The sequence below is a fragment of the Ranitomeya imitator genome, chromosome 3 (assembly GCF_032444005.1).
Source record: "Ranitomeya imitator isolate aRanImi1 chromosome 3, aRanImi1.pri, whole genome shotgun sequence".
In the NCBI taxonomy this organism is placed as follows: Eukaryota; Metazoa; Chordata; class Amphibia; order Anura; family Dendrobatidae; genus Ranitomeya; species Ranitomeya imitator.
This window is the reverse complement of record NC_091284.1, coordinates 250,104,439-250,129,115: the sequence shown is the minus strand read 5'-3', so window position 1 is coordinate 250,129,115 and position 24,677 is coordinate 250,104,439.

Genomic DNA, 24,677 nt, shown 5'->3' with positions numbered 1-24,677 from the left:
CGGAACTCTTCCGGGACCCTAGAGACGCCCCTCTCCACGCATTGCCCCCTATGTCTGCTTAGGTGATGTAAGGTAGACAGCCAACCTATAATTAACTGTCCTGTGGTATTTGAAGTAAGGCATAAAGTCAGTCACTTCCTTGGTGTTCCGGGCACCGGCTACGCGCCTCAGTAGGATGTTGCCGTTCTCCGGTCACGACTCCTACTGGCTCTCCTTTGTGCTTGATCTCGTTTCTCACAGTCTACAATATCCTTCGCTTCGTGTCTCTTTCTTAGGATACCGCCGCGGGTAGTGCAGGCGTGGTTCCGTATTGTTGTTCTTGTCGCTAGGTACCTGCCAGGTTCCCACGCCTGACAGGGACCCCCTGAATCTTCCCCCTGCAACACCCCCTGCCACGGGATGTTGTCTGAATCAAACCCAGTCAGCTTCTGACTAACTTCCTATCCAACCCCTAGTTTTACCAGTGTGGGGAGTGGCCTAATAAATAAACCCTTTTGCTCCCCCTAGTGGCCGGAGTGTGAAGTGTAATGTGTGCTGGTGATACCTGGTCAGAAGAACTCCTTTAGTGCCATCAGACGTACCATCACTCCCCTTAGTGGCAGAGCAACATTACTGCAACGACCAGGTCTCTGGGGCGCTGCACTTCCCCCCCGGTTAAATCCAGTACTCCTGGACTGGGAAGAAGAACAACAATACATGTTAGCGAAAGACATACAAAATTTTGGAATGCTTGAAACAAGTAAATATAACAATGCTTCCCTTTATGGGAGGTGAGGACACTTGAACGTTACAAACGAAAACAAGGTTAAATATTTTAAATAACATTCTGACTATAAATAACTTCTAGTACCCTGACGGGTATTCTACTAAGTGCAAATTCTGAACAATAATTTAACTTCTCCTTTAAGGGCGTATAGGCTGAACCCACTAAAGGCTTACTATAAAATACTTTAATACAAACTCAACTTTTTCTTTATTTTCTAACTTCACCAATGCAGGACCGCCTAGCTCCTTGGCTGGGCCTACTGTCATTGTCTTTCTATCAGCAACCAACCATCTTCCTATGGTTCTCAGGAGGACTCTCTAACCCCTATGGGTTTTAGCAGCAGCAACAAGAAGAACAAACAGTTAGGTAACTATGTACAAATTCAGGTCTTCCAGGTTTATTTCTGCGAAGGTTGTAGCTCCGCTGGCAGCAGTAGGCGGGGCTATCCAGCCGGATACCTGCAGGCACTAGGTGTAGTCACAGGAGATCCTTCACTCCAGGCAGGGGTCTGGGTGGCTATTATTCTGAACCCCGAAACGGCCGGGGTACTAACCACCCCTGACGCTGGGCCTTCCGCCACCACAGTGGTAGTGGTGTCCATGGTGCAAGTGGTGGTCTTAACGATGGTGCACGTGGGGGTCACCACCGTAGTCTTGGTGATAGTGGTGGTCCGGTCACAAGGGGGCACCCTTGCTACGGGGGATGGCTTCTCCGACGCTTTGGTTGACGATGTCACGGGGCCTTGCCACTTGTGAACGTTCAGGGCGAACCACCCCCTTTCCCCAAAGTGCCGAGTATAGGTGACCTCGTCCCCCGGGTAGAGATCCCAGCTCGGGTGTCTCTCTTTGAGATGGGACTCCACATCCCTCCGGTTTACGAAGACCTCTGCATACAGGTCCGGCTCCTTGATGAAGCCCCATCCCCCACGGAGCTTAAAATCCACAACGGTGCCCTGCCTGCGCGGGGTCTGGTGGGTGGTACGGTCCTTGCGGGCCCGGTCCTTCACCGCGAGGTCCCGCCGGTAGTGGGCCTCTCGCCCGGCCTGATACTTCCTCTCCTGCTCCTCCCACTGCCGGTCCAACTGGGCCTGGTACTCTTCCCAGCTGAGGGCCTCCACCATCTCCCCTTCCTGTGTCTTCACTCCGGGGAACCCCATGAAGTCAGATCCCGGGTTCACCCCGCGGCAACCTGTGCACTCGGCATAGACCTCGCCTGGCATGGTGATCGGCGAGATCGGGGCCTTTAGGAAGTGTTCCATGCCCGTGGCCCGGTCCCAGTGCAGGAGGCGCTGACGGGTGTGGGGCCCAGGGGAAGGGGGTGCCACGACGAGGCCTATCAGCAGGTCCTCCGCCTGCAGAACGGGGTCGGCAGACTCACCAGCCGATGCGGCTTCCTCCATCACAGCTGGCTCCGGTGGTGGCAAAGGAACCGATGTCGGGGGGTCCTCCGCCGGCACCTCCTGGCGCGAAGCCTTGGTCTCCAGCCGCAACTGGAGGAGCTGCTCCATTAAGTCCTCCATCTCACCCTGCAGGAGAACGGTCCCAGCCGCGGAGATCTGGCTGCTGTGCTCGTCCGGGTAGCTGGGGGAGCCCTCTGCTTCAACCGCGCATTCTGGGTCTGAGCGACTGGCCATGGCGTCCTCCATGTGAGTCGCTTCCTGGTCTCTTTCCCGCTCTCTCCTTCGTGGGCGGTTCCGTTTTCTCTGTCTCTGCCCTCCATTGAGAATCAGGAGGCGGATCTCGGCCGCTGACGGACACGTCCTCAAGGTACAGAAATATTTAGACTGGGCGGTCATTGTCGTTCGCGCTCTTCAGCTTGTTCACGCCCACTTCCATGCCCTTCTTCTTCTCCTGCACCCCTCGTGGCGCTGTAATGGCGGGAATCTTGCGGCAATCAGCAATACACAGTCCTTGCAATAAATCACGGTTCAAGCACAATTCAATCACAGTTCCAAGGCACACATGACCTGCTTCTCAGGCTTAAGTAGATCCTGTTCGTGACGCCAAGTTGGAGCGCCCCCAAACGCAGGGCCGCGGGTTACTCAGTACCGGTCCTCTGCTGGCTCAGTTCTGGGGATGCCACGGTGGCTGGACCTGGTCCGTGACCCTGCTAAGGGGCGCCCAATGAAAGGTGATACGAGTCTGTCAAGGGTTTGTGACACCACCTGTGGTGTTCGGTCAGGGTGACCGACGCTGCTTGGGGTCCACTGGGGTGGTGTAATGGCAGCTAGATGGTATACCTTCCCACAGGTAAAGGATGTCCCCAGGGCTTCCCAGTAAGGTGGATGGTGATGGTGTGAGGTGCAGACAATAACAAGGACACAGGGTTACAGTCTCTTTACCTCTTTACTGAAGACTTCGGGATCCGCAATCCCGAGCACAGTTAACAGGGCTGTCTGAGACCGGCCGGTCCCAAGGCACATCCAGAGTTCCCTTTGCAGGTGGAAATTGTTGCCTACCACTAGCGCCTGTGTGTTGTAGTGCTTCCCTGCTGAGCATTCGGGATAGTCCTCACAACTTCTATTCTCGTTCGTTCTAATTCGTTCCAGTTCTTTCTAGTTCTCCGTCCCCCAGTATGTTATGGCTAGGACGCACCCGTTTGACGGGTAGGCTCGGAGCTATTCTGGGACCCTAGAGACGCCCCTCTCCACGGTTGCCCCCTATGTCTGCTTAGGTGATGTAAGGTAGACAGCCAACCTATAATTAACTGTCCTGCGGTATTTGAAGTAAGGCATAAAGTCAGTTGCTTTCTCGGTGTTCTGGGCACCGGCTACGTGCCTCAGTAGGATGTTGCCGTTCTCCGGGCACGACTCCTACTGGCTCTCCTTTGTGCTTGATCTCGTTTCTCACTGTCCACAATATCCTTCGCTTCATGTCTCTTTCTTAGGATACCGCCGCGGGTAGTGCAGGCGCGGTTCCGTAACGTTCTGTTCTTGTCGCTAGGTACCTGCCAGGTTCCCACGCCTGACAGGGACCCCCCTGAATCTTCCCCCTGCAACAGCTTCTGACTAACTTCCTATCCAACCCCTAGTTTTACCAGTGTGGGGAGTGGCCTAATAAATAAAACATTTTGCTCCCCCTAGTGGCCGGAGTGTGAAGTGTAATGTGTGCTGGTGATACCTGGTCAGAAGAACTCCTTTAGTGCCATCAGACGTACCTTCACTCCCTTTAGTGGCAGAGCAACGTTACTGCAACGACCAGGTCTCTGGGGCGCTGCACTTACCCCTGTTTGCATCTTCCTCATCCACTTCATTCCTTGCCTTCCAATAAATCTACCCTTTGTTGTTTGCACCTCATCTTGTGTATTGTATTCTTCCTGCACCGTGGTGGTCCCCCGGCCATCGCTTCAGATACGTGACCTGCAATTCTGTATGACCAGATACATTTTAATCCCGGATCATCATCCATAACAATAGGAATTAATTCCTTTTTGACCTTTCCGATATATGCAAAAACTTGTTAATAGTGACACATAGTTTGCATTAGCTATTTATCTCTAGTATTCCATATTAGGCTACGTTTTAGCCGATACCTTGCCGCTTATTGCAGCAGTTGTGCACTTAGTTGGGTGGGACCACCAGTATTACTCTTTATATTGAGCATAATATCCAGACATTGCAACTAAAATGATACATTATAGGGCTTGAAGGAGCCGGGCTATGGCTTTGGCATGATTTTGCTATTCATGTTTTTGCATATTTGTGGAGAAGGTTTTTAGCAAGCAGACTAGACATACCGTAAGTAAGTCAACAACTTGTTCGTCTGCTGAGGTTTTATGTATCACTTTGTGTTTGCGTGGCATTTTATGTTGTAAATATTTTTGTGACTTTTTTTACTTTTACAGAAGATTCAAAATTCAGTCTTTAACATTCAAGCTTGTATTGTTTCATGTAAAATTCTTCGCTTTCTCAAGGGTTAAACTCGTGTAGACCTGACATAAAGTATAACGGCTTCCCATATATGCTTTTCAAGTTGTTTCCTTTGCTTTTCAACCATTAAATATACACTATATGGACAAAAATATTGAGACACAACTAATGATCATTAAAGGGAATCTGTCAGCAGATTCTTGCCAACTAATCTGAGAGCAGCATAATGTAGGAGCAGGCACCCATATTCCAGCAACATGTCACTTATTAGGCTGCTTGTGGTAATTTCAATAAAATCAGTGTTTTATCAGTAGGAGATGATTACTAGAGGACTAGTTGTCTCTTGCAATGTAGTCCTGCTGCTCTGTGAAACCATGCCCCCAGCATTGATGTACAGTATACATAGAAAGCTGTCAGTAGGTGTGGTACTACAGAGCTCAGTTGTCAGAGAACTGGAGCAGAAAAGCAGTGTAGCCTAGTAACTGATGCATCACTGAAATCAGGGACTCTGTCCATTCATCTTACTGCTCTCAGATTACATAGCAAAAACTTGCTGATAGATTCCCTTTAAATTCAAGTTTTGCTTTCTGTCCTGTTGCCCAAGTTGTAAACAATCAAGCACCTTGCTATGTAGTCTGGCTTTAAAACAATCCAATTTTTCACAAATTTTTGAGCACATTGCTTTGTGACTGAGTTGCTGTGGGTCCTAAACGCTTCCAAATTTTTTTAAGGGAATTTGTCAGCACGTTTTTGCTATGTAATCTGAGGACAGCCTAAGATATCAGCTGAGACACTGAATTAAGGGATGTGTCACTTATTAAGCTGTGTACTGTTGTTTCCATACAATGAAGGTTTTATCACCAGTAAACTATCACTGCCTGGACTACAGGGCACGTTAGCCCAAGTCCAGCCATGCCTCCTCCTCTGATAAGCAGCTTACTATCATTAGACACTGTACTCAGAAAGCTGTGGTGTGTGCGGGGTCAACTTTCTGAGCTTTGCTAAATTCTACATCTAAAAACTCTGATTGTGTCAGAACCGCTCCACCCAGTAAACTGAGTGATACATCGTTGGATTCAGGTTCTCTTTTCCTACATTATCCCGCTGTTAGATGACATGGCATAACGCTGGTGGTAGATTCCCTTTAGTAATAACAACACCAGTAAGTGTAATGTGAAGGCTGTATTCAGGGCTGCCACTAGAAATTTTGGGGCCCCATACTGACAAAATTTTCGGGCCCCCTTGAGACTCCGCCAAGACTCCGCCCCAACCCCTCCTCCACGCTCCACCCCTCGAACTGTCCACAGTCCCACCGCTCTCTCTTGGAAAATCTCCACTTCTCACCTATCACACATTGACAGTTCCCATCAACAGATCACACATATAGCCGGCAGCTTTTGTTTTGGCCAAAAGATTTTTAAGCCACCAAAATGACACTTTTGGCCAGGCCCTACTCTACTGTAACCTATTAAATATTTGTTAAAATATGCAATACAATTTAGGTATATTTTTATTTATTTTTCAATTTTTAAAATGACCTATAATACCACATACAAGGAACAAATACCACAGCACTATGACCAGATGACATATTACCACCACAGTGATTGAATAATATCAAATACAAGGAACAAATACCACAACATCATGACCAGACCACATATTACCACCACATAGTGACTGAATACTACAATACTGATCAGTAATAAAAAAAAAACACAATACTATCACCATCAGTGCCATTATACACAGGAGATCTGTACTTAGTTTGCAGTGTCTGTGTACAGGTAATACAGTGATCACTAGTGACATTATACACAGGAGCTCTGTATATAGTGTATAGGTAATACAGTTATCACTGGTGACATTATACACAGGACCGCTGTATATAGTATGCAGTGTATAGTGTCAATGTATAGGTAACACACTGACTCACCAGTGACGCCTCTAGGTGAAGTCCTTCATCTTTGTTTTTCATCTTTCATCCAGCACAGACCGCCATCACTTCATGCAGCCAGGACTCGTCTCTGCAGGAAATAACACCATTATCTTGAGTTCCGCTTGCAGAACACATTACTTAATTTTCCCAACTTCTACATTACACCACATGAAGAAGGTGACATAGTATCACTCTACACAGTACAGGACCGCCCCCCCCCCCATTTAAAACAGTATACTCAAAAAATAAAATAAATACATCACTGCAGTAATAATATCCCTTAATTAGCCCCTATGGTAATAATATTCGATATCCTAGCCCCCGTGTGTCTCATTCTTGGCGTCAGCCATATGTTTCTCCCATCCTGCCCTCATGAGTATCCATTCTGCCCCATATGATCTCCCCATCCTGCCCCATCTGTCTCCATTGTATCCATCCTGCCCCATCTGTCTCCAATCCTGCCCCCAGTGTTTCCAATCATGCCCGTATCTCCATTCTGCCCTGTCTCCAATCATGCCCCGTATCTCGATTCTGCCCCGTGTCCAGCATTCTGGCCCTCTGTCCAGTGTTCTGCCCCGGTGTCCAGCTTTCTGCCCCTGTGTCCAGCTTTCTGCCCCTGTGTCCAGCGTTCTGCCCCTATGTCCAGCGTTCTGCCCCTGTGTCCAGTTTTCTGCCCCTGTGTTCAGCTTTCTGCCCCTGTGTCCAGCTTTCTGCCCCTGTGTCCAGCGTTCTGCCCCTATGTCCAGCGTTCTGCCCCTGTGTCCAGCGTTCTGCCCCTGTGTCCAGCGTTCTGCCCCTATGTCCAGCGTTCTGCCCCTGTGTCCAGCTTTCTGCCCCTGTGTCCAGCTTTCTGCCCGTGTCCAGCTTTCTGCCCCTGTGTCCACCATTCTGTCCCTGTGTCCAGCGTTCTGCCCCTGTTTCCAGCGTTGTTCCCCTGTGTCCAGCGTTCTGCCCTTATGTCCAGCTTTCTGCCCCTGTGTCCAGCGTTATGCCCGTGTCCAGCGTTCTGCCCCTGTGTCTAGCTTTCTGCCCCTATGTCCAGCTTTCTGCCCCTATGTCTAGCGTTCTGCCCCTGTGTCCAGCGTTCTGCCCCTGTGTCCAGAGTCCTGCCCCTGTGTACAACTTTCTGCCCCTGTGTCCAGCGTTCTGCCTCTGTGTACAGCGTTCTGCCTCTGTGTCCAGCGTTCTGCCTCTGTGTCCAGCGTTCTGCCTCTGTGTCCAGCTTTCTGCCCCTGTGTCGACCATTCTGCTCTGGGCCCCCCGGATCGCCGCTCTCAATAAAAAAAAAAAAAATTCTTCTCACCTGACCGCGCTCCTGCGGCGGGCGAAGCTCTCTCCACGCAGCTGAAGCACGCACTCGCCAGGGACTGACAATGACGTCAGACGCCGGCGACATGCACGCTGCAGCTGACATCAGCTGCCAGCCTCAGATTGGCTGGCGGCTGATAACTATTGACGTGCAGGTGCGGGCCCGCACGTCAATAGCGTTAAACAGCTGCAGCGCCACTAAGGGCCCGGTTTAGCCTGCGGCTGCCGGTAGGGGCCCGGTGAGCAGATGAGACGGGGCCCGGTGCGGGCCCCCTCTGCCCACCGGGCCCCATACGCCAGTCATGGCCGTAATGCCCTGATGGCGGCCCTGGCTGTATTTGTAGACACATTGACATTTTTTCCCCATTCATAGTTTTGGCTTATGATTCAGTTTGGATTGGAGTATGGTGTGTCAACCAGTAGAGGTGTGCCCCAAATTTACAGATTGCACTCATATTTAACTCATTTTTGTGAAAAAGAATTGTTGTAAAAATCGATCAAATTGAATTGCGTTGACTTTGAATGTCCAGCTTCTCACTTTTCCTTCAATTTCTCTTTCGCAGATTGCTGTGTGCACTGCACCCTGGCGCTGTTGTTCTGTCAGTTTTTGTCCCTATGTAACCTGCTGCTGGACGTCCTGACATGCGGTTCCTGTTCTGCTGACTCTGCTGGGCTCTGCTGCCCCTGCTGCTCCGTGGGTGGCTGTCCAGACTGCGGCGACTCCTGCAGCACAGACTGTGGCATTGTAGATGCCTGCTGTGAATCGGCAGATTGCCTTGAGATTTGCATGGAATGTTGCGGCTTATGTTTCTCCTCTTAAACGGAGACGATAACGACATTTATAAATGGGACATTGAAATGTGAGCAAAGTGTCGTGGGCTGAAGACGCAGTGAACATGTTTGCAAACGTTGACTCATCTATTGTATTCAATGTATAATATACAGCAAAATGGAACATTTATAGCAAGAAAAGGAAATCTGAGCCATGATATCCTCCTACTGCCTGAGCCGTCAGCTATGTCTTCACTATAAAGACACAATGTACCTTTAAATCCTGATCCTAAGTCTCTTCATCAACCGCAGGCAGAAACTTTCCAAATGAATCTGGTCTCTCCAATCTTGCATGGATGCGATGGAGAAAAGCTGAAAACAACTTGTAGTGGTTCCTGTTGTCCGACTCTCAGTGATCTGATATTGGTGACATCCTAGGGATCTGATGTTGGTGACATCATATGGATCTGATATTGGTGACATCCTAGGAATCTGATGTTGCTGACATCATATGGATCTGATATTGGTGACATCCTAGGGATCTGATGTTGGTGACATCATATGGATCTGATATTGGTGACATCCTAGGAATCTGATGTTGGTGACATCATATGGATCTGATATTGGTGACATCCTAGGAATCTGATGTTGGTGACATCATATGGATCTGATATTGGTGACATCCTAGGGATCTGATGTTGGTGACATCATATGGATCTGATATTGGTGACATCCTAGGAATCTGATGTTGCTGACATCATATGGATCTGATATTGGTGACATCCTAGGAATCTGATGTTGGTGACATCATATGGATCTGATATTGGTGACATCCTAGGGATCTGATGTTGCTGACATCTTATGGATCTGATATTGGTGACATCCTAGGAATCTGATGTTGGTGACATCCTAGGGATCTGATGTTGGTGACATCCTAGGGATCTGATGTTGGTGACATCCTAGGGATCTGATATTGGTGACATCCTAGGGATCTGATGTTGGTGACATCATATGGATCTGATATTGGTGACATCCTAGGGATCTGATGTTGGTGACATCCTAGGGATCTGATGTTGGTGACATCCTAGGGATCTGATATTGGTGACATCCTAGGGATCTGATATTGGTGACATCCTAGGGATCTGATGTTGGTGACATCATATGGATCTGATGTTGGTGACATCCTAGGGATCTGATGTTGGTGACATCCTAGGGATCTGATGTTGGTGACATCCTAGGGATCTGATGTTGGTGACATCCTAGGGATCTGATGTTGGTGACATCCTAGGGATCTGATATTGGTGACATCCTAGGGATCTGATGTTGGTGACATCCTAGGGATCTGATGTTGGTGACATCCTATGGATCTGATGTTGGTGACATCCTAGGGAGCTGATGTTGGTGACATCCTATGGATCTGATGTTTGTGACATCTTAGGGATCTGATGTTGGTGACATCCTATGGATCTGATGTTGGTGACATCCTATGGATCTGATGTTGGTGACATCCTATGGATCTGATGTTGGTGACATCCTATGGATCTGATGTTGGTGACATCCTAGGGATCTGATGTTGGTGACATCCTAGGGATCTGATATTGGTGACATCCTATGGATATGATATTGGTGACTTCCTAGGGATCTGATATTGGTGACATCCTAGGGATCTGATATTGGTGACATCATATGGATCTGATGTTGGTGACATCCTAGGGATCTGATATTGGTGACATCCTAGGGATCTGATATTAGTGACATCCTATTGATCTGATATTGGTGACATCCTAGGGATCTGATATTGGTGACATCCTAGGGATCTGATATTGGTGACATCCTAGGGATCTGATATTGGTGACATCATATGGATCTGATGTTGGTGACATCCTAGGGATCTGATGTTGGTGACATCCTAGGGATCTGATATTGGTGACATCCTATGGATATGATATTGGTGACTTCCTAGGGATCTGATATTGGTGACATCCTAGGGATCTGATGTTGGTGACATCCTAGGGATCTGATGTTGGTGACATCCTAGGGATCTGATGTTGGTGACATCCTATGGATCTGATGTTGGTGACATCCTATGGATCTGATATTGGTGACATCCTATGGATCTGATATTGGTGACATCATATGGATCTGATATTGGTAACATCCTATGGATCTGATATTGGTGACATCATATGGATCTGATATTGGTGACATCCTAGGGATCTGATATTGGTGACATCCTAGGGATCTGATATTGGTGACATCCTATGGATCTGATATTGGTGACATCCTAGGGATCTGATATTGGTGACATCATATGGATCTGATATTGGTGACATCCTAGGGATCTGATATTGGTGACATCCTATGGATCTGATATTGGTGACATCATATGGATCTGATATTGGTGACATCCTAGGGATCTGATATTGGTGACATCCTAGGGATCTGATATTGGTGACATCCTAGGGATCTGATATTGGTGACATCCTAGGGATCTGATATTGGTGACATCCTATGGATCTGATATTGGTGACATCCTATGGATCTGATATTGGTGACATCCTAGGGATCTGATATTGGTGACATCCTAGGGATCTGATATTGGTGACATCCTATGGATCTGATATTGGTGACATCCTAGGGATCTGATATTGGTGACATCATATGGATCTGATATTGGTGACATCCTAGGGATCTGATATTGGTGACATCCTATGGATCTGATATTGGTGACATCCTAGGGATCTGATATTGGTGACATCCTAGGGATCTGATATTGGTGACATCCTATGGATCTGATATTGGTGACATCATATGGATCTGATATTGGTGACATCCTAGGGATCTGATATTGGTGACATCATATGGATCTGATATTGGTGACTTCCTAGGGATATATTGTTGGCTCGTTTAATACTTAAAGAAGAACTATCAACAGATTTCACACCTGTATGCATTGAAAATGTTAGTTTGAGTTTGAGTCCAGCGAGAGTGGAAGAGCACGAGTCCAAGAGTATTTCATAAATCAATAGTACACATATAAAAAATAAACTTTGTAATATATCTTAATAGAAAAATTAATTTTTCTCTTCCTGGACTGATTATTAAATTTGAAAATGCCCAATTCACAAGTAAAAACCTGTCTTCAGCAAATACAGATTTCCCCATCACTGAGATAGGAGATGGTAGGTGCTGCTCATAAAGTCCTATAAAGAACTACACTTATCATTTAAGGAGAACTTGCTATCAGCTCCTATCTCCCATTTGAATAGAATCTTATAGGCACCAACTGTCATCTCCTAACTAAAGAGAAAATCTGCCTTCACTGAATACAGATTTTACCCATTGGATTGAAAGTTAAACACCAGTCCAGGAGAAAGAAGCAGAATTACAGTTTTGCTTATTTTCATGTGTACTGTTCATTTATGAAATAAAAATACAGACCTACAAGAAGGAGTAGCAATCCATAGTGTAAAGATTCAGCATGATAATGAACGCGTGACTTTTACATAGTTATTTGCATATCAAGATTGCTGCAAAGAAACACTAATAGAAGCAACCAGTGTCGGACTGGGGTGCCAAGGGCCCACCAGTAGCCAACTCCAGGGCCCCACTTTTCAGCTACATGTAAATGTGACATTATCCTCAATCGCAAATGTATATAACAATGAACCGGGTAGATTGGTAAATGAATAAGATGCTACCTTTGTCTGTTCATAGTATATTGTGCTAAGTACTACTCTTGCACAGGGGCCCACCGGAGGATTCTCCTGCTTTCCTGTGGGCCAGTCCAAACAGCTGACCTGGCTACTATCTCCCTATATTAGTGGTCTATTGAGAACCTTGTTTACCCCTGGTAACACTGACCCCTCTGCTTATCTACACCACCAGGGAAGTTTCAGTCGGGTAAAATGTATTTTCTTATATTTTCTGATGTTTAAAAATCCGATAAGTCCCCAGCCCTCCCGTGGTGACAATTCCTGATGCACTGCCAGACGACTTCATTCAGTTTCAGCAATGATGAATTGTCGTTTGTCTGTCATGTTTTGACATGACGTATCATTGCTGGGGTTGGTAAACAAAGACAGAGGATCAGGAAAAAATTTTTTGTATTTTGAACATTTATCTGCACCTGCAGTAAAATCGGAGAAATCGACCAAAAAAAATCCATGCTTTTATCAACAAAAAATTGAAAATGTAAAAATCTTCACCAGATATCAATTTCCATGCGAACAATGACGCAGTATTTGTATGAGATTGTTATATGTCATCTGCATGGCTGGATGGAATTTCCATCCATGTTAATTTGGGTTGGATTCTTCAGTTGTAGTTGAAGAAGCAAACGGTGCATACAAATATTTGCTATTCCATCCATTAAAAAAAAAGGTACATAAAACACTGTTTCTGTATCTGGCATATTAACAAGTGCGCGTAGGATGTACTATACATGAACACAAATATTAAAAAAAAAAAACTTTTGGACACTGTCGTGGCCAAAAGTTTTAGGATTGACACACATTTAGGTTTTCACAAACTTTGCTGCTACAGTGCCTATAGATCTTTTAGATGTTTCTATGGTTGCTAAAGTACAATTATAAGCATTGCCTCACTGTTTAAAGGGAATCCATCACCAGGTTTTGTTATGTAATCTGAGAGCAGCATAATGTAGGGAAGGCGCTCCTGATTCCAGTAATGTATCACTTACTGAGTTGCTTGCTGTTTATTTATATAAACGCATTGTTTTCCCTGCTCCAGGTCTATCAGTTCTCTGATTGCACAGCTCTGTGTAACCATGCCCACACCACTGATTGGCAGCTTTCTGTGTCCACTCTGCATAGACACAAAGTTGGTCATTAGCGGTGGCGTGGGGTTATATAGAGCAGGAAGAGTACGTGGTCCAAGCCAAGTAGTCCTCTAGTGATAATCTCCTGCTGATAAAAAATTATTTGTTGAAACAAAAACACACGGCTCAGTAAGTGATTCATCACTGAAATAAGGGTCTCTGGTCCTATGTAATGCTGCTGTCATATTACAGGGCAAAAATCTGATGACAGATTCCCTTAAAATTGGTATTCCCTAAATCACAATATGGTCTTATAATAATATACAGATATATTTCTTCATTTGTATCAATATAACTCATTTTGCACATTACTTCCCCTAAAGCTGCCTCTCCAGGCTCTATTTACCCTTCAGCTGACATTGGTACCATCCTGTAGTTTTAAGGGTCCTAGTCAAGATATACTAAAGGATGGGCTGAATATACAGAGGACAGAAAGGAGAGATATATTGCAGGAGGGTGCTCTCTATAGAGGGGCTGAGAGGATACATTTTGGGGGATGGTGTTCTTGGGGTGATGACCTGTCTTGGTTTGGCACCAGACATAGCGTTTACCTTGGTGGTCAAAACATTCAATTATTGTCTCATCTTACCACAGCACCTTTCTCCATACATTTGGGGAGTCTCCTACATGTCTTTTGGCAAAGTCAGAATGAACCTTACAATTTTTTTCTGTCCACTGTTCCATAAAGGCCACCTCTATGGGGTGTATGGCTTATTGGGGCATGTAAAAATGCTACTCACTGGGGAGCAATCTGAGGAATAACAGGATCCGTTTCTATTTAAAGTCTGGCTAGTTTATTTCAGTCCTCATAAACCACATTGCAGGAAAACATACATAAAAGCTTGTGTCCCGCTTGGCTTGGAGTCAAGCTTCCTAGTCCTTTTGCAAAGCCACACAATCCAGAAGGTCTACCCAGCTCCATATACAGCATCATGTGTCAGAGGAACAGGTCCCATTTTACATTGTGAACCACACCTGGGGGTGGAGATATGGTGAGCAGCCTACCCCCCTAACTCTTCAGCTGCTCACAGTTAGAGCTGGACTTAAAATGGCCGATTAACCCCTCTTAATACTATGTGTACTAGAGCATTACTCTAGGTTGATATCACAGAGGCAGCAGCATATCTACTGGGGGACAGAAGGTATGGTTGACCCAGGCCCCATACTCAGGCCATCCCTGAGCTATGCTACCCTTAACTATATTGGAGTGCCCATCATGCCGACATAGTTAGGCCAGGGCTGCACAGCATACCGCTCGTCACTAGCTCCCTTTTCCCTGTGCTCAGATGTAGTCACGTCTATTAGACAGCTGAGCAACATTGCAGTGCTGAGAGGTAGGTGAGCACTAGTCATCTCTCCACCCGAACTTTCAGTGGAATGAAGAGGTCCTGCACTGCTGACCTCATCACTCCTCTGCTGTGATTACTGAGCCGTAGAGGCAGCAAGGACATGTCAGGAGGACATGTAGTGAGAAATGGGTGTACAATATGGAGAAATGGGAGCATAGGGGATAATATGGAGAAGTGGAAGAACAGGATGGAGTATAGCGGACAATAAATAAAAATGAGGGTACAGGATGGAGAATTGGAAGAGTGAGGGGACCATATGGAGAAGTGTGAGGGGATTGTACGGGAAAGTAGAGGAACAGTATGTAGAGATGGGAGTGTGGGGTGACAGTATGGAGAAGTGAGAGCTTTGGGAACAATATGAAAAAGTGGGAGCACAATATTGTGAAGTTGGATTCATGTACTGACAGTGGATCTGGTAATGGATTCATATACTGACCGTGGTCCTGGTTGTGTACAAATATATCAATCTATAATTTATCAGAGGTTGTCACCCTGCTGACGAGGTCACCTTTCTGCCACTGATTCCCTACTGTCACCCTACTGCTGAAGTGGAAAAGGTAAGAGCCTTATAGAGAGGAAGGTTATAGATATTTGTATTGTATATGAGGGATGTTAATGTAAAGGCACAGGATTATATGGAAAGTATGCAGAGGAGCAAAAATGTGGTTCTAGTGCTGAATTTATCTACTGATGGTGGTTCTGGCACTGCATTTATTTACCAATAGTGGTTCTTCTGCTGCATTCATGTCCTGACCATGGTTCTGTGTATAGGGAAGCTGTGGGGACATCATACTCCGTATAAGGGAGCTGTGGGTCCAATATACTGCATGTAGAGGAGCTATATATTGTAGTGGACATTATTAAATGTTGAGTGGCCACTTAAAAAGCATTATTGTTATAGGGGCACTCAGAGTATTATAGCCATCAAAGAGGTAAAATGTGGACACTTTTCTAGGGCATTTGCACAGGGCATTAATCTTTTCAAGGGAGCAATTTTACCATCTAGAAGGCACAAATGAAGCATTCTAACTTGTAATGGGCACAATGGTGGCATTATTATGTGGGGCAGTAAGACGAGCTCTGATTTTGTACCACAGAGCAGGTGCAGTAATAGGGATACATACGACAGCAGCGGCTCGATATCGGGCTATCATTAGGATGAGACGTTTGTGCAGGTTGGATATAGATGGGGACGGTGCAGGAAATGTTGTCATGTCGGTCTGGGCCAGATGGAAAAACGGGAAAATTAACTACTCAAACAGAAAGAATGTCACCTGTAAGTTACTATATAACTGTGCTGTAATTACTTGTATGATTTGCAGGTCTGTTATCTACCACTATATGGTCACGATATGGCGACAATATCGGTGTTGGTCTCTGTGTAAAGATATATTTTCAGCAAAAGCACCGTCATCTGCTGAGGTTCCTTCATACTCACGATCAGGATCACTGTAGTTGTACACACGGTTACCTGGTTAGGGGCCCACTCAAATGTTTAGACCCCCCCGAGCTGATCCCAAGCTATGCCTCTGTACAGAGGATATGCAACTCTGACAGCCACCGTACATTCCAGTCTTTGCTTGGATACTCTGCAGCTCCTTCAGGGTTACCTTTGATCTCTGTGCTGCCTCTCTGATTAATGCCCTCCTTGCCCATGCTGAGAGTTTTGGTGGGCGGCCCACTCTTGGAAAGAACATGGTTCCACAACAAACTTGCAATTTGGTGATAATGGATTTGATGGTGCTTGGAGGATCATCAGAGATTGAAATATTTTTTATAACCCAAACCTGACCTGTACTTCTCAACAACTTTGCCCCTGACTTGTTTTCAATTTCCTTGGTCTTCATGGTGTTGTTTGGGTAGTGGTGCCTCTTGTTTAATGGTGTTGCAGCCTCTGTGGCCTTTCAGAAAAGGTGTGTATATACCGACAGTCCAAGTGACACGTAGATTGCACACAGGTGGACTTCTTTTCACTAAGCATATGACTTATGAAGGTAATTTCTCACACCATAATTTTTAGGGGATTCATGGCAAAAGGGTGAATACATATGCACATGCCAATTTTTAGTTATTTGAGCCCATAAATATAATTTATGCCTATATTTTTCTCACTTCACCAACTTAGGCTATTTAATGAAGATTAGTTGCTCTGTTTTTGTAGTCTGCTGTTGGGAGACTAGTAATTAGAAACTGCAAATGTTGCTCTATTAATGCCTATGACAGACGAAAGTCTTCTGCTGCTGGCAAATTTAATTTTAGTAGGCAAGAATAGGACTGCCCATTCTGCTATGTGACGCTGGATGCACCGAGAGCATGCAGAGATGAAAAAAGAAACAAAAGGTATTAAGGAAGAAACATTATGTTGGGCTTAGTCTGTATATTAGGAATAAGTGCAGTGCTTTGTGAAAAATAATATTTTAGAAAAATTCTTTAAACTTTTATTAACAAGTTTATGCAAAGACAAAATATTTATAGCATTAGCTCTTATTTTTCAAAACTTCTGCAATTTCCCATGGCATGTTTGACTGACTGCTCCCAACTGGAAAATGAATAAACATTTAGGAGGATGGAAAGAGATATATTTTTTCACATATCACAGCCATGCTCCCAGCTGCCGACTGATGCATGTGTAATACAGCTCTTGTTAGTTGAGACACATAGATCTTGGAGGTTGCATATCTTCTGCCTACAGCCGATACTGACACGATAGTAGGACAGGCTGCAGCTGGAATTATATTAGAGATGCCATTTTTATCTCATTCTTGATGAACCCTGTTAAGTACCCTTAAATGTCCAGCTAGGAGAATTTCATGGCACCTCTCAATACATGCTCCCGAAACTGCTAGGGCACAATGAGTTGCCTTTATTTTAACCATACCGGTCAGGCGTTAGTGTCCCAATACAGCCTACCTTGATTCTAGAATATCCTCTACTTGTTGAACTCTTCAAGGGTCTTTTTAGCAAGACCCCATAGCTTCCCTAAACTGAGTGACTTGGGAGGGAGGGGGGAGTAAAAAGGACAGTCTGACTGAACTCCTTTCTTTCCCTTGGGGTTTCCTTGCCAGTGCAGTGTGACCAGGAGAGTCTGACGACCAGTCACATCACGGATCAGAGCATCAGAACGGCACTGAAAACCAGAGAAGACAGCGGTAGGCAGCGTCGGACTGGAGCACCTTGGGCCCACCAGAGAAAATCATTCTTGGGGCCCACTATGTAGCTACATAGAAATAGATACAAGACCACCAATTGTGCGGTAAAAAGCGCTAATATCAGGGTATAATATAAGGTAGTTCACGTCTTAATAATGTAGCAAGGGTTGGGGTAGCCCCCTCACAGAATATAATGTAGCCCCCTGATAAAATATAATGCAGTCCCCTCTCATAGAATATAATGCAGCACCCCACAAAATATAATGCAACCCTCTCAGGTATGACGCAGTCCCCACCATAGAATATAATGTAGCATCCCATAGGGTATAATGCAGCCCCCCCATATAGTGTAATGCCACCCACCACAGAATATAATGTAGTCCCCTGAGAGAATGCAGTTCCACCACAGAATATAATGCAGCCCCCCCCATAGAGTATACTGTAGCCCCCTCATATAGTATGATGTAGCCCCCATAATATTATGTAGTCCCCTGAGAGAATAATGCAGCCCCACCACAGAATATAATGCAGCCCCCCATAGAGTATACTGTAACCCCTCATATAGTATGATGTAGCCCCCCCATAATATAATGCAGTACCTTGAGTATAATGCAGTCCCCCCACAGAATATAATGTAGCCCCCCAGGGCCGTATTTAGAGTTTCTGCTGCCCTAGGCACTTTTAGCGCTGCCTCCCCTTTTGGCGAGTATGACACTATCGGCAGTGACTTTGGCAAGAATCACTTATGTGAAAGTCGCCTTTTGCAGGAGATCGGGCAGTTTTTCTGCATCTGCCGCGTAACGGATCACTTATGGCAACACTGCGTTCGGCCTCATTCATTCCCTATGGGATTTGCGGCACTTGCCGTGATCTGGCAAATGTGGTACCATACCTCCCAACTTTTGAAGGGAAGGAGGTATTAAGTTTGCAGCGCGCGTAGTGCACCGCGGCAAATTTTAGGCCACGCCTCTGACCAGACCCATTTCACAACTAGTCACACCCATATCCACGTCCCAACCGCAGCTATTTAGCACTGCTGATCACACTGTTTTATATACAATAATTATAAGCAAACAAAAATATGGCCACACATGATGCTCAATACTGTATAACGGCCACCACACATGATGTTCCATACTGTATAATGGCCACACATGATGCTGCATACTGTATAATGACCGCACATGATGCTCCATACTGTATAACGGCCACACATGATGCTCCATACTGTATAATGACCGCACATGATGCTCCATACTGTATAACGGCCACACATGATGCTCCATACTGTATAACGGCCACACATGATGCTCAATACTGTATAATGATCCCCCTCCTGTATGCATGGCTCATCTCCCTCCTATCCCATATACATAGCTCATATTACCCCCCCCCCTGTATGCATGACTCATATCTCCCCCCCTTTATGCATGGCTTATATCCCCCCCTGTATGCATGGCTCATATTCCCCCCTGTATGCATGGCTCATATTCCCCCCTGTATGCATGGCTCATATTCCCCCCTGTATGCATGGCTCATATTCCCCCCTGCATGGCTCATATTCCCCCCTGCATGGCTCATATTCCCCCCTGCATGGCTCATATTCCCCCCTGCATGGCTTATATTCCCCCCTGTATGGCGGCTTATCTCTCCGCACCTGCTCCTGCTCGGCGCGCCGGCTTATGTCCTCCTTCATCCCCCCGTCCCTCCGTCCCTCATACTAACTCACCTGTCCCACTGCACGGCCGTGCCGACATCCCTCACGCTCTGTCCCGACTCCAGGCAGCGGCGCCGGCGCAGCACCTTCTTCCTGCTTAAGTGGTCATGTGACACCGTTCATTAAGATCATGAATATGCGCATATTCATGATCTTAATGAGCGGTGTCACGTGACAGCTCCTTCAGGACGAGCTGCAGTGCAGATGCCGAGACCATCGCTGGAGCAGGCAGGGTGAGTATTCAAGGCGGGCGGGGGAGGGGGCCCTGGAGCGGGGGGAGGCCCTGGAGCGGGGGGAGGCCCTGCCAGCAGGTGTCAGTGCCAGGGCCCACCGGAGGATCCTCCGGTTCCCCGGTGGGCCAGTCCGAGCCTGGCGGTAGGTGAGTATATTAATACACTGGCAGTACACTGTATACACAGATTTAGTTAAAATAAAAACTTAATGGGATTGCTTCTTTAATTATGACTGCTCAGCCATATTGGATTTTATTTATCTAATCCATGACCTCTCTATAACAGTGGTTGGTGAATCTTATATTTTATATACTGCAGCAAGCCAAGGGTGGTGAGGGCCCGTGAGGCAATAGAGCAATTGAACCTGCGTTTTGGACGCAGGTTCAGTTACTGCATTGGCAGAATCCTGCCGCTGGGGCCCGGGCCAGATGAACAGGAAAGACGAGGCCTGATGCGGGCCCTCTCTGTCCACCGGGCCCCATACGCCAGTCAGGGCAGTAATGCCCTGATGGCGGCCCTGCTCCATACTGCCCCATATTCCTGCCCCATCTGTCTCCTTCCTGCCCCATATTCCTACCCTATTTGTCTCCATCCTGCCCTGAGTCTCCCAGCCTGCCCACATGTCTCACATCATGCCCCCGTGTCTCACATTCTGCCCTGCCTCACATCCTGCCCCATCTCACATTCTGCCCCCCTGTGTCTGACATTCTGCCCCGTGTCTCACATTCTACCCCCGTGTCACACATTCTGCTCCCTGTGTCACACATTCTGCCCCTGTGTTGTTTCCATTACTGCCCCATGTGTTGTATCCATTCCTGCCACGTGTCGTTTCCATTCCAGCCCCCTGTGTTGTTTCCATTCCAGCCCCCTGTGTTGTTTCCATTCCAGCCCCCTGTGTTGTTTCCATTCCAGCCCCCTGTGTTGTTTCCATTCCTGCCCCCTGTGTTGTTTCTATTCCTGCCCCGTGTCACACATTCTGCCCCTGTGTTGTTTCCATTCCCACCCCCTGTGTTGTTTCCATTCCTGCCCCCTGTGTTGTTTCTATTCCTGCCCCGTGTCACACATTCTGCCCCTGTGTTGTTTCCATTCCCACCCCCTGTGTTGTTTCCATTCCTGCCCCGTGTTGTTTCCATTCCTGCCCCGTGTCTCACACTCTGCCCCTGTGTTGTTTCCATTCCTGCCCCGTGCCTCACATTCTGCCCCATGTTGTTTCCATTCCTGCCCCTGTGTCTCACATTCTGCCCCTTGTGTTATTTCCATTCCTGCCTCCTGTGGTTCCCTTCCTGCCCCCTGTGTCTCACATTCTGCCCCCTGTGTTGTTTCTATTCCTGCCCCGTGCATCACATTCTGCCCCCTGTGTCGTTTAAATTCCTGCCCCATGCCTCACATTCTGCCCCTGTGTTGTATCTATTCCTTTTAAACAGGGTTTTGGCTGTCCTAGCAATCACATCTGAGTGCGCAGACAATTCTGCCATCTCTGGGCTACTGCAAAAAATTTTTGGAGTGTCTTATACAAGTTATTAACACAAGTTTGCTGAAAAAAAAAGTTACCTACAGGGCATTTATTTTAAACAGGGGTTTAGCCGTCACAGCGATCACATCTGAGTGCGCTGAAAATTCTTCCATTTGTGGGCTACTGTAAAATTTTGTTTGAGTGTCGTATACAAGTTATTGATACCAGTTTGCTGAAAAATAAAAATGGTTACTTACAGGCCAGGTATTTTAACCCCTTAACCCCCGAAGCTTTTTTCGTTTTTGCTTTTTAGTTTTTCGCTCCCCACCTTCCCAGAGCCATAACTTTTTTATATTTCCATCAGTATGACCGAGTGAGGGCTTATTTTTTGTGGGATGAGTTGTACATTTGAGCGACATCATTGGTTTTACCATGTCGTGTACTAGAAAACGGGAAAAAATTTCCAAGTGCGGTGAAATTGCAAAAAAAAGTGCAATCACACACTGGTTCTTTGTTTGCCTGTTTTTTTGCTAGTTTCACTAAATGCTAATACTGACCTGCCATTATGATTCTCCAGGTGATTACGAGTTCTTAGACACCAAACATGTATAGGTTCTTTTTTATTTAAGTCGTGAAAAAAAATTACAAACTTTGCTAAAAAAAATGCGCAATTTTGCAATACACGTAGCGTAGATACGTTCCTTTGATTGCCCATTATTGCATTTTAATGCAATGTTGCGGCGATCAAAGAAACAATTCTGGTGTTTTTTTATTTTTTTATCGCTACGCCGTTTAGCGATAAGGGTAATCCTTTTTTTATTGATAGATCGGGCGATTCTGAACGTGGAAATACCAATTATGTGTTTTTTTATTGTTTTATTTTGAATGAGGCAAAAGGGGGGCGATTTGAACTTTTATATATTTTTTTTTTTTTTCATTTTTTTTAAAAACATTTTTTTTGAACTTTTGCCATGCTTCAATAGCCTCCATGGGAGGCTAGAAGCTGACACAACTTGATTGGCTCTGCTACATAAAGGCGATGCTCAGATCGCCTCTATGTAGTAGAATTATAGCATTTCTATGAGCGCTGACCGCTGGGTGGCGCTCACAGCAATCTGGCATCAACAACTATAGAGGTTTCAAGGAGACCTCTGGTTGTCATGCCTATGCATCGATGACCCCCGATCACGTAACGGGTCACCGGTGTGGGCATTTCTAGCCGTATGGCCGGTAACACTTGATAAATGCCGCTGTCAAGAGTTTGACAGCAGCATTTAACTACAGTGTGTCCGTAAAGTCATGGTGCACTTTTGACCAGTCACAGGATCTATTTATAGTTTACATTTTGGCACCCTTTCTCTGGCCCAATCATATTAGACCTGTGCGACACCCCAGGTAACCGGTTGTTGCAGTGATGTTGCCTTCCTTTTGGGGAGGGTGATGCCATGCTTGGAAGCAAGGGAGATTCTCTCTATCAGGTAAGGCACTCACATTCAACACATGTGAATCTAGGCCAGGAGGGGGACCTCAGGACCTGAATTTAGGGGAGCTTCCTTAGACTTTATGTATCCTGGTCTGGAGGAGGAGTCAGCGAGTTGTAGAGGAGTGAGGAGAGGAGAAGGATGTCTGGAGCAGACATAGAGGCCGAGCAGCCACGTGGGAGCTGCGACCCCTGGAAAGAGAGATATCGTGAGGAGTTGAATTGTGGAGGAACTTAAAGGGAAGAAGCACAGAGGAGGAAGAGGGTCAGCAGGGGAACAGCGGGAGAACACCCTGGGAGCTAGAGCGCAGAAGCCGGGTACCGGAAGCCCGAGGTCGTGTTGTTCTCCAGGACGCGTGACAGAACCGGAGGGCATAGGACTGTATGTCAATTGCCTGCACCAAGTCTGAGGTGAAGCAGTAACTTGAGAGCCCGGGTCATGATAGAGATCCTATAAACAGGCTCGCACTGCCTATCATACAGATATCTGTCTTAGGACAGGAGAGAGGGGACTTTGCAACAAAGCTTCAAGCGGCAGGGACATCGCCATCTTAGCGCAAGTAGGAAAGGCTTACGGACCTCACCTGGGAGAGGGATCTCCTATTGCCTCCAAGCCAGCCGGACCACAGCTTCCTTGCACTTGGTACCCTGGATTGAGGACTGCTTTCATCAGTAAACCAAGTAAAGACTGCAAACCTGTGTCCTTGTTCTTTGCCAAACCATCTACCACACCATCGGTGCCCTACACTTGGGAAGCCCTGGGGACCCCGCTTTACCTGTGGGAAGCGTCACCATCTTGCTGCATAACATCACCCCAGAGGACCCCTTTTTAACATTCTCCACTGCCCGGTCTTAATCCTCAACACTGCAATTCTCTACTGCTGGGTCTTAATCCTCAACACTGCAATTCTCCAATGCAGGTTCTTCAGGCTCAACACTGAAATGCTCGACTGCCGAGTGTTCAGCCTCAACACTGCAATGCTACACTGCCGGGTATTCTGCCTCAACACTGACATTCTCCACTGCCGGATCTTCGGCCTCAACACTGACATTCTGCAATGCAAGTTTTTCAGGCTCAACACTGCAATGCTCCAATGCCGGGTATTCAGCTTCAACACTGACATTCTCCACTGCCGAGTCTTCAGCCTCAACACTGACATTCTCCAATGCAGGTTATTCACGCTCAACACTGAAATGCTCCACTACTGGGTGTTCAGCCTCAACACTGCAATGCTCCAATGCCGGGTCTTCAGCCTCAACACTGACAGTCTCCACTGCCGGGTCTTCAGCCTCAACACTGACATTCTCCAATGCAGGTTCTTCACGCTCAACACTGCAATGCTCCAATGCAAGTTCTTCAGCCTCAACACTGCAATTCTCCACTGCAGGTTTTTCAGCCTCAACACTGACATTCTCCACTGCCAGTTCTTAATCTTTAACACTGCAATTCTCCAATGCAGGTTCCTCACGCTCAACACTGCCGTGCTCCAATGCCAGGTCTTCAGCCTCAACACTGACATTCTCCAATGCAGGTTCTTCACGCTCAACACTGAACACTGAAATGCTCCACTGCTGGGTGTTCAGCCTCAACACTGACATTCTCCAATGCCAGGTCTTCAGCCTCAATATTGAAATTCTCCAATGCAGTTTCTTCAAGCTCAACACTGCAATTCTCCAATGCAAGCTCTTCAGCCTCAACACTGCAATGCTCCATTGCGGGGTCTTCAGTCTCAACACTGCAATTCTCCAATGCAGGTTTTTCAGCCTCAACACTGACATTCTCCACTGCCGGTTCTTAATCCTT